The 9,883-nt window shown below is 36.7% G+C and overlaps 1 long non-coding RNA gene across 1 annotated transcript in view; it reads right to left on the reverse strand.

Moving 5' to 3' along the window:
* Positions 1-4,791: 4,791 nt before the first annotated feature.
* LOC106961685 (uncharacterized) overlaps positions 4,792-9,883 on the reverse strand; it is a 15,017-nt gene continuing 9,925 nt past the window's right edge. The window contains exons 2-6 of the long non-coding RNA XR_001427825.1: positions 9,647-9,698; positions 7,123-7,243; positions 5,478-6,766; positions 5,294-5,392; positions 4,792-4,936 (exon numbers count right to left, since the gene is read on the reverse strand). This is a non-coding gene — a long non-coding RNA (uncharacterized LOC106961685). The remainder of the gene's footprint in view (positions 4,937-5,293; positions 5,393-5,477; positions 6,767-7,122; positions 7,244-9,646; positions 9,699-9,883) is intronic.

Consider the following 9,883-nt stretch of genomic DNA (forward strand, 5'->3'; position numbering starts at 1 on the left):
TGACTTGGTATTTGCTGTTGTTAAAGCCAAAAACATAAATTTTTGTCAAAAAAAGAGAGAAAACAATTGACACATTTTAAAGTTAAAATGCTTAAATATTAAAGTACATTTTATTTGTGCAGAATAAAATTGTAAAAGCTAAAGTTGCTAAGAACAAATACACAAATACATATGTTTTGAAATATATGTATATAACTAAAAAAAACTAATATGGTTTTTAGAGAATTAAAAGTCATCAGTGAATAGATTTTGTCGTTTGATAAAATTCATAATGTTAAATGAAGCATGTTAAAGGTGTTTTCTGTATCACAGCGTCAAGAGAACAACGTTTTCACATCACCCTCAACCTCTCCAAGGCTGCTGGGAACACAAGTTGGACTTAAACTTGACTGATATTTTATTTTAACAACTTAAGGGCACCCAGTTTGTGGTAAAAATACATACAGTAGTTATGAAAACAATGATTTCTTCATAGCATTCTTTATCTCAGGAAAATAAAAAGATTATTTGTTCCTGACACTAAGGCAGTATGAAATTAACTCACATAACGTCATTAGATGATGTGCTTGGATCATTCAGTGACATGACAACAACCCTAAAATTAAACCAGATGGTGCGGCCTGCTGCTCATGTGACCCTAAAGGGCTCATTAGTGACCTTAACAGCCCTACAGTGTGAACGTCTGACTACATTAGGATGATGCTTCCAACCTCTGCTCAGGTCTGGAGAAGCATTTTGGATGAGAGATGAGGAATACTGTTTTTAATTGGATTTTGCAGAACATTTTAAAAGTCTTTTATTCCCCTTTGGCTAACTGTCCACTTATTCTAATATGTTAGAAAATCAAGCTGTTTCAAAATCGACTTTTATCAGATGAGCTCATATTAGGAACAGAGGTGGGTGGTGACTCGCTGCATTCCTTAGGTTTAGTTTTCACTATGCATACACTAGAGTGCAAAAGTTTGTCAATGTTTTAAAGATTTTTTTCCCCAAGAGACATTCTTTCAAAGTGTTGTTGATATTATTATTATTATTATTATTATTATTATTATTATTATAAATTGATTTTTTTATTATCAACAAAATCAGTTTTGTTGATTGTTGGTCAACAAAATTGCTGAATTATCCAAAGCGGATGTTTGGCTCGGTAGTCACAAGCATACTGCCATCTAGTGGTAGAGTGTAGATTTTACTTTTCACCTCAAATACTTGATCTCGCCAAACAAATTGGATTCATAATGTATGGCTTACATTACAACCTGTTTGTATCATGTCTGAGTCTGACAGAAAGCCTTGGCAGTAAATCTATTCTGCAGTATATCCCAGTCCTCTGAGTGACATTGCCAATAAGATGGGAAATTGGTGATCTGATGTATGAGTGAGTGTGGTATATGTATTGTTTTAACCAAAAGGGCAGCAGGTGCAGTCACAGAGCTGGGGCGTGAAAAGTGGGAATCCGACCTATTGGTTTAGAGAGGATAAAAACACATTCCCTCTGACCTTTCTGCTTCATTACCTGCCATGATACCTCATAAAGTCAGGAAAATACCAGGCTGCAACATTCGTCCAGAAGAATCCTACACTTTCTTTCCTTTGTGAAATTCAGTCGGATTTCCTCCAATTTTGTAGAATGAGATTCATATACTGAAGTGTTGATTATATGTGTTAAACTTCAACTTAACGTGAGCCAATACTGAGTGTACATTTTTAATTACTGAAAAATCTATTAAAATGTTTTGTTGATTTATTGTTTAGTGTGTAGTCAGTAAAGATAACTAACCCATTTCTGCATCACTGTAAAAAATGTCTTTAGTTGAAAGAACTGATGTGCTAATTTTCTTTACTGACCTCTAGTGGTTGTTTCAGACTAAACACAAATAAAATCTATGAATAATGCTTTGTTAAACTTATAAACAAACAGCTTCAGAAATTCAGAAATCAGATTTCCAAAAATTTACACTTGATAAAATGAATTTTTATTTTTTATTTTAAACTGTTACAAACCCAATTTTGAACAACAATCAGTTTGATTTTATGAAATAAAACAAAACATAGCAATGTTTATGCAAGATTGAATTAGTCTTCAGGCAGCCATGATTGTCTGGCCTAGATTGGGGATATCAGTTAGAAGGGGAAAAAACTGAATACATGTTTTCCTTTTTACTTACTTATTTTTTGTGGGCCTCTGCATGTCCATGTGTCTTGCTCTATAGTATTTCAGCTGCCCAAGTTGCATTTTCTTTTAAATATTTCAGATATGCTCTACAACACAATCCCCAAGTTGGCAAATTTTCTGCAAATAATTTGGTGTTGTGCTCCACAGAAAAGTCTGCAAGCGTGTGAATCTGGAATATTGAATCACTAATATGCAGGGGTCCTCTGTACCTTCAAATACTTCATCTTTACTATCAGCAGCTGGACGGCTGAAACATCAGAGCTTCCGAGAACAGCCATGATCTCAATCATATAATAAAATTTTATGGATGATGTTTAAAAGCAGGGCCCAGTCTAAAAGATCATTTTCAGATGAGGTGAGAGATTAAATCTCCAGACAGAATTACATCAGAACCCTGTTGATGTGTCATTTCTCTGCAGCTTGTTGAAGGAGATTTATCCATATAAAACCACTGATATATACTGCATCACCAATCCAGCTCCCCAGAAAATAATGACTTAAATATCTAATTAAAGGCCTCAAACTGATCAAATTAAATTTGCGCACAGCATTCATGCTGATATGTGTATATAAGCTTCTAATCGGAACTGTATTTAAATGCAGACTCTGCAAACAGCGTTAAACCTCACAGTAGTGGCTCACATTTCTTATCTACAAGCATATGACATCAACAACAACAAACAGGACAAATCATGCCTCTGATTCACAAGAGAGGATAAATCTGCACCAACATAGCAGGTCCTGTGGAGAATATAATTCTTGATATAGTCTATATGCAGTGACTACAGCCCTTCATCTGTGTGCATGTTGGTGTTAGGAGTGGCATCCGTTTCAGTAATGACAGCATGGCGGCTGCTCCAGCAGGGATTACCGCTCCGTGTGCTCGGGCTCCCCACCGTGCTCCATAATGAAGCAGGGCTGTGCAGACTGGAGGCCCAGGCTGCAGGTTGTTCTTCCTTCACCAGAGTTTCATGGCTCTGAACGTGACTGCATCACTGGAGATTAAAGCTGTCTGGCACAAAGAAGGAAGGCAGACTTTTCTGCTTGTTCTGTTGACTTGGCCATCCAATTAAAGAGCACGTCACAAAACATCAGTTCAGAAAGTGAAGGTGTGCTGGGTGAAAGATGGCTGCTTAACTGGTTGTACTCCAGCCTGAGGACCACACAGTGACTCCTGAAGGGTGGATTATGACTCCATCCTGAGGCAGAGGTCAGGAGATGACATCCATAAAGGCTACACTTTCATGCACTGTTAAAAAAAGCAGACTTTGGTCAGATTTGATTGACAAAATTATTTCTATTTGTAAAATGCCAGAATAATGAAAGAGAGAGAGAGAGAACATGTTTGAGTTTCACTGACATCCAAGCTGTAGAAAAACCACAGTATATCATTGGATTCTCTGATACAGAACTTGACTGGTTTGACTATTACCTAAAAGGACTAAGATTTATTTGTGTCGATAGGTAACTTTTCATTGAAATGGACATTCGGGTTGTCATATCCATGGTCATTTGGGCTCTTTGCTTTTTTGATTTCTTTTGATTTATTTCTCCTCATTCCAGTTTATTCCCTCAGCTAGTTCCAGTATTTGGGTTTTGGATTTGCTTTCTTTTTAAAATGTTGCTCTAGTTTATTCTGTTAGCTTAGATTCTTATCATAGGTGTTAGTTTTATTTTTGTTAGAATTTCTGGTTAGTTTTCCCTGTAGGTTCAATCTTGTTTCAGTCAGTCTGCCATTCACTTCCCTTCCCAGCTGCTCTCAGTTTCTCTAATTAGCTCCTTCGTCATCTCCACTCCCCACTCTGCATATCTACCTTACAGACTCTACGCTCCTCGATTCCATCCATTACTCTGCTTCTCTTCATCATGCTCTTCTGCTTTCCATGTCTCTGGCTGCCTGTTGGCCCTCATTTCAGTTTTATAAGCTCATTTTGTTCATTAAAGAGAGTAGATCCTCCAGCTTTCTGCACTTGGATCCTCCTTTAAACTTGCATCATGACTGGAGAACCTCAGGGTTCCATCTTGGAGCCCTTATTATTGAATATCTACATTGTTACAGCACCAGGCCTTTCCTCTGGGTCTCTAACATCCCTGTTTCAGAGCTCCTAATTGATGCTGATTGGAAATGGAAGCAGTTGACCAGTGTCTCCAGAAAGACATCAGATCCAGCTTAAGAAACACCATTCTTTCTCACTAACCCCACTCATTCTTTCAATCATAACTCTCCAGCCAGTTATGATTTTTGTTACATAAACCCAATTTTAAGTTATCCCATGCGTTGCTTCTCTTTAATTTGTTATGGTTCCAGAGCCAGACCATAATAACATGATATCAGATGATACACAACTCTACATTAGAATGTCACTAAGTGGCTATAAACTCATTCAACTGTTTAAAGTTTAACAGATCAGTGCATGATGTGCCATCATATGAATAGCAACAAAACTGAAGTTTAAATTTTTTGACACGGGGGAATGATCAGGAGTTCAGCATAAAATGAAAGTTATTACAGCTAGAAGCTAATCCATTCCAAAGTCAGACCTGAACCTTCAGTCACACAAAGACAATTACAAAATTGACCTATGACCTGAAGAACATTTCCAGCATTCAGACACGTCTGAAACGTGCTGATGCTGTTTTACATTGTAGACATCTTACGTTTCTTTAATGCTGTCATATCCGCCCATTAAATCAAAGCTCTTGTTTGTGTTTGAATCCCTCCCAGGTGACGATTGGTGGTTGGAAATCTCCTGAAACAAACTTCACAAAGATAGTTCTGCTGGGTCATGCATTTCAGTTCATCCTCAAGCAATAATTCAGTGGATTATTGCACTTTGTGTTGCAGAAGTCTTTGAGGTAAACTGATCACTCTTGCTGTGGTTTGAACCTAATCTACCTGAAGAGGATTTTGCAGGCAAACAGTGAGTCAACAATGAGTTTTCTGTTGACACAGTTTGTGGTACTTTAGGTGCATACACTATTTTTATCCTTCCCTTTATTACAGTTGTAAAAACAGACCATTTCTCATCTGTATGCAACAGTTTTACATCTTCTTATAGGCTTAATGGAGCTGCAACAAAATAAAACAGCTTTTGTGGTTGTGAAATTATTTTTTACCTGAATATTTGAAAAGAATCATCTCTATTTTAGCTTATATGGCCAGAACGAGAATCCAGTGGCTCCTCTCCCCTCCAGGTCTGTGTGGATGTTCAGATCCTGCAAGATCAGGCAGAGAGAGCAGATCTTAGAGAGATCAATACTCCTTAGTGGATTTCTTATATCAACCACACAGAAATCCTACCATCTGTGACATATAGGTTGAGCATATAAGTCACTGCTGGATGGGATCCAATCCAATAAGTCGCTCTCCACACCGTCTGTTCTTGTTGGGTTGGAAATGCTGGATGGGCTCAAAGAGGTGCATGAGCAGAGACAGCAGGTAGCAGAACCAGGTGGAGTGTTCACTTTTTTCACCCCCTTTTTCACAGCAGTTCAGATTTATTTTGCTTTTTAGCTCTTCTTACCTATATTATCATTTGTGCTCTGAAATGTGCAACAACAAACATACAGGAATGAATAATCAGGAAGTCGAAGTAGATCTGTCCACCTGGCCTTTAAATCAAGAAGATTCATTTGGTTTCAGGTTTTCTTATCTTCATGACGCCAACAGGCATCCAGACAGAACAGCTGCTGATTTCATCAAAACATGATTTAATAGTTATTTTCCTGCTTCGAATAAGTATAGAGAAGACAATATTTAACAGGGAATTAGACAAGATAATATTACAAAGTATTTTTACATGCTACACTTTTACACAGTTTGTCACATTACAACCACAAATTTTAAGGGATTTTGTTAAGATTTCAATCAGAATGTTCAAGCTTTTGTATTTAACTCATTGTAAATACAAGTGAAGTTGCATGTAACTGTGGGAATGACTCCACCAACTTTACAGATCTAGAGACTGAAAATGTCTCAAAGTCTTTACTGTAAAGTTGCAGAAGATCATTCAGTCAGAAGATCTGAATTAATGTTCAGATCTGAACATTAATTTTCATGTCAGCTCTGGCTGGATGTTTATGTTAAGGAAAGTGAACCTCCAACATAGTCTCAAGTTTCCTCCATCCTGTCACAGATTTTCTTTAAGGTTTGATTTCGCTCCATCAACCTTCAGCTCTGACCAGCTCACCTGTCCAGGTGGCCCCTCCTCTGTCCAGGTTCAGGTGATGAAATGATCAGAGCTCCAGGAAATGCTCAAAGCTTGCAATGTTGTTGCAGACTATGACCTTTAAACTTCTCCACAACGTTCTCCCCGACCGAAATATAGATACATGACACTTTTCAGATTTTTCTTTGTAAAACATTTTCAGATCCACAGATCAGTTTTCTTCCACTTCACAAATACTGTCTGTAGTTTTGGATCTTTCACAATGTTCCAAATAAATCAAAAAATCTTTTTAAGCTGCTGGATGTTCTATTTAATTTCAAATCTTATTCCCTTCTCACAAATTCAGGCAACCAGAACCAGGAAGTACTGAGGTCCAATAACTGGCAAAAACTATGTAAGTAGCTGTTCCTCATCCTTTTTCCTGAAAAAAGAACAACAGAGCATGTTAAACATTTTTACCAACTATATAAATAAATTTATGGAATATTACAATACACACTAGTCATATCATAAAATATGAAAAGTAAAAATAATACAAAAACACTGCATTGTTTCTGTTTCTCAGATCTCTGCAAGAAAAACAAAAGCTCATTGGGGGAAAAAACTTTAGTTAAAAAAAAAGAAAGTAAATGTCTGAGACAGAGAAAAGATGTCGTAAGCGATAAAAGCAAAAAAAAAAAAAAAAAGTTATTTTGGGAAAGCTGGGACTGACAACATCTGGATTCCACAAATGTGGAAGCCAACAAATATTTTATGAGGTGTAAACAGTGACATTACAGTGATTTCCTCTGTCAGCTGATGAACTGGCTGTGGTGTTTTCCTGAGTGCTGCTGGCATGTTCATCTCCAACAGAACTCACACAGCAGATCAGGACAGAGAGGAGGCGATGATTTCTCTCCTGTAAGAAGCAAAGTGTGTGTGGAGTCAGAGATGGATTTGAAATATGAAGCGATAAACTCTGAGATGATTGTAGGAATGACTGAGTGCAGCGCTGAGCAAATGTTTGACCACAGAGACACTGAGGAAATACATCAGGCACAACATTTATTATAGATTGTCAAATAATTTATTGCAGTGGCATAATTTAATATTTAAAAACTCAGAGATATTCTGTTATGCATTCTTCCAGTTGGCTTCCATTCCTATATTTGGATATTTCAGAAAATTAATAACATTTCTCAACATTATTTAGAATATTTTCTGTTTCACACAGCCAGTGCAGCACCACTACAGATATTGAGTTTAGAGGAAGTTTTACTTTTTAATTTCACTTTATTTTTAATTTTAAGGCTTCAACAGTTTAGAAAATATCACAAATGAAACCAATGGGATGGGAGATTGAACTGAAATCATCTGAGCTGCTGGTTCTAACAGAACATGTAGCTCTAGAACTAAATCTGGTTCTTAAAGTTCGTCTCAGTTGCTTTTAATAATACAAACTGATCTGTTTCTCTAAAAATAAAGACAATAAAAAATACTTATTTGTCTACATGGAGTTTGTGCAGATTTTTCACAGTCTGAAAACATTAATGATACAGGAAGTATTTGCTTTTGTTGCAGCTGAGGTGCATATTTTTTTATTTTAATTTTCCACAAGTATAGAATAGTCCACTCAAGAAAAAATTTCCTTCTTTGTAGACATAAAAGAGAAACTGATATTTGCTTCTCATTTTATTTCATGGCATTTCAACAGCGTGCAGGGATTCATGCACTCTGTTAAAAAGTATCCTATTTTTCAAAGGGAGTTTTGGACATATTTTAGACACTAGACACAAGTCTAAATGAATCTTTAGATGTAAATGTTGACCCCTGGGTCACTTCATCTAGAGCAGTGGTTCTTAACCTGGGTTCGATCGAACCCCAGTGGTTCGATGAGTCGGTCTCAGGGGTTCGGCGGAGCCTCTGCCGCGGTGGTAAAGACACACTGTGTAAAGTCGTGATGACGTTACATTGCTGAGCCAATCAGAGCTGCGGAGAATCACTGACTGAAGGAGTTCCACTCTCAGCGTGGATTTGAACTTGTGTCTTTAATTACTTCAGCAAAGCTCACAGTTTTTACCAAATTCTGTAGCTTTCGGTGTACTTCTAATTCTGCTCCTTAGTCGCATCTTGTCGGGGTTGGTACTGCCTCTAGTGGCGTGGGGGTGGTAACACAATTACATTACTAAATCAGAATACCGCAAAGTCTTTATTATTTATTATTGATTTTTAATTCTCAAGGATTTAGAGCTAATTAAATAATCTAAACAAGACTTTAAAGTGGTTCCAGTTTCTCTAGATGGCCAACCTGTTGAAACTGTGGCAGATTTTAAATACCTTGGGTCGTTCCTGGACAGTCAGCTCAACTTTTGAAGAACTGTTCTCAGAGAGTCTACCTTTTAAGAAGAATTAATGATCTTGAATTTGGGGGGAAAAAATCATATTTTATTTATCACTACAGAAGGGTTCAGTGAATGCGCATATGAAACTGGTGGGTTCGGTACGTCAAAAAAGGTTCAGAACCACTGATCTAGAGCTTACATTAATTAAAGAATGCTTAATATGTGAATACTAAGTAAGACATACATTTAAAACAAAAGATTTCTGATATTTCTCAAATAGTTTACAATAATTGGGTTCTTCGATGTTTTAATGTAAAAATATAAAACATTAGAAATTTCTATGCAAAATTATTAGAAATGTGTTAAAGTGTTTTCTGCTGTAAACCTTCTAAATATATTGATTCTGCATTTTTTTAAATTCATTTCTGTAGTTCTGTGGGGCCGTCTGCCCGTCGTCTCTGAACAGAGCAGATGACATTTTATCTGAGAACCATGAATGCAAACTGCTGATGTTCAGGGTCTTCTGCTGCCGCTTCAAAATAAAACAACTTAAAAACATCAACTAGTTATAAAATGCTCTCAGAAATGCTGCTTACATCCAAGTTATTTCCTTGAAGTTATGAAAAATGTGGCAGCAATTACTGGTGCTGACTCTGCCAAAAGTGGGTTTAGTTACAGAGTTTGAAAACTGCCAGTGTAATTATTACATTGGTGCCTTGTGCAACTATGAAAATAATTACACAGTGAGTAATGTACAGTGCAAAAGTATTCATACCCTCAATGTTTTTCTCTTTTCCATCGCATTGCAACAACAAACTGCAATTTATTTGATTCATGTTTTATGTGAGAGAGTAAATATGAAATAACAAATAACTGTTAAGTGGAAAGAAGAGGATAAACAGTTTCTAACATTTTTTTTTTAAATAAATATAAATAAGTCTCCTCCAGTTTTAATAGAGTTTCTTCCAGAACTTCCTGACCTGCTTCCGGCTTCCTGGGTCTTCATGATTCTGGTTGTTCTCCAAAGAATCTCTAAGTTCAGAAACACACAAGAGGACTCCATTTATAATCAGATAACTTAAGACCCCACCCATTAATTGCACTAGGTATTACTTAGAGGTAACAGAGTAAAAAAAGGCTGAGTTCAAATTCATGGCACACTTTTATTTCTAAAAAGATTTGAACCAGTGGTGGAGAAAGTATTCAATAAATGTACT

The sequence above is a fragment of the Poecilia latipinna genome, unplaced genomic scaffold (assembly GCF_001443285.1).
Source record: "Poecilia latipinna isolate Pla-1442-1.1 unplaced genomic scaffold, P_latipinna-1.0 Scaffold1323, whole genome shotgun sequence".
In the NCBI taxonomy this organism is placed as follows: domain Eukaryota; kingdom Metazoa; phylum Chordata; class Actinopteri; order Cyprinodontiformes; family Poeciliidae; genus Poecilia; species Poecilia latipinna.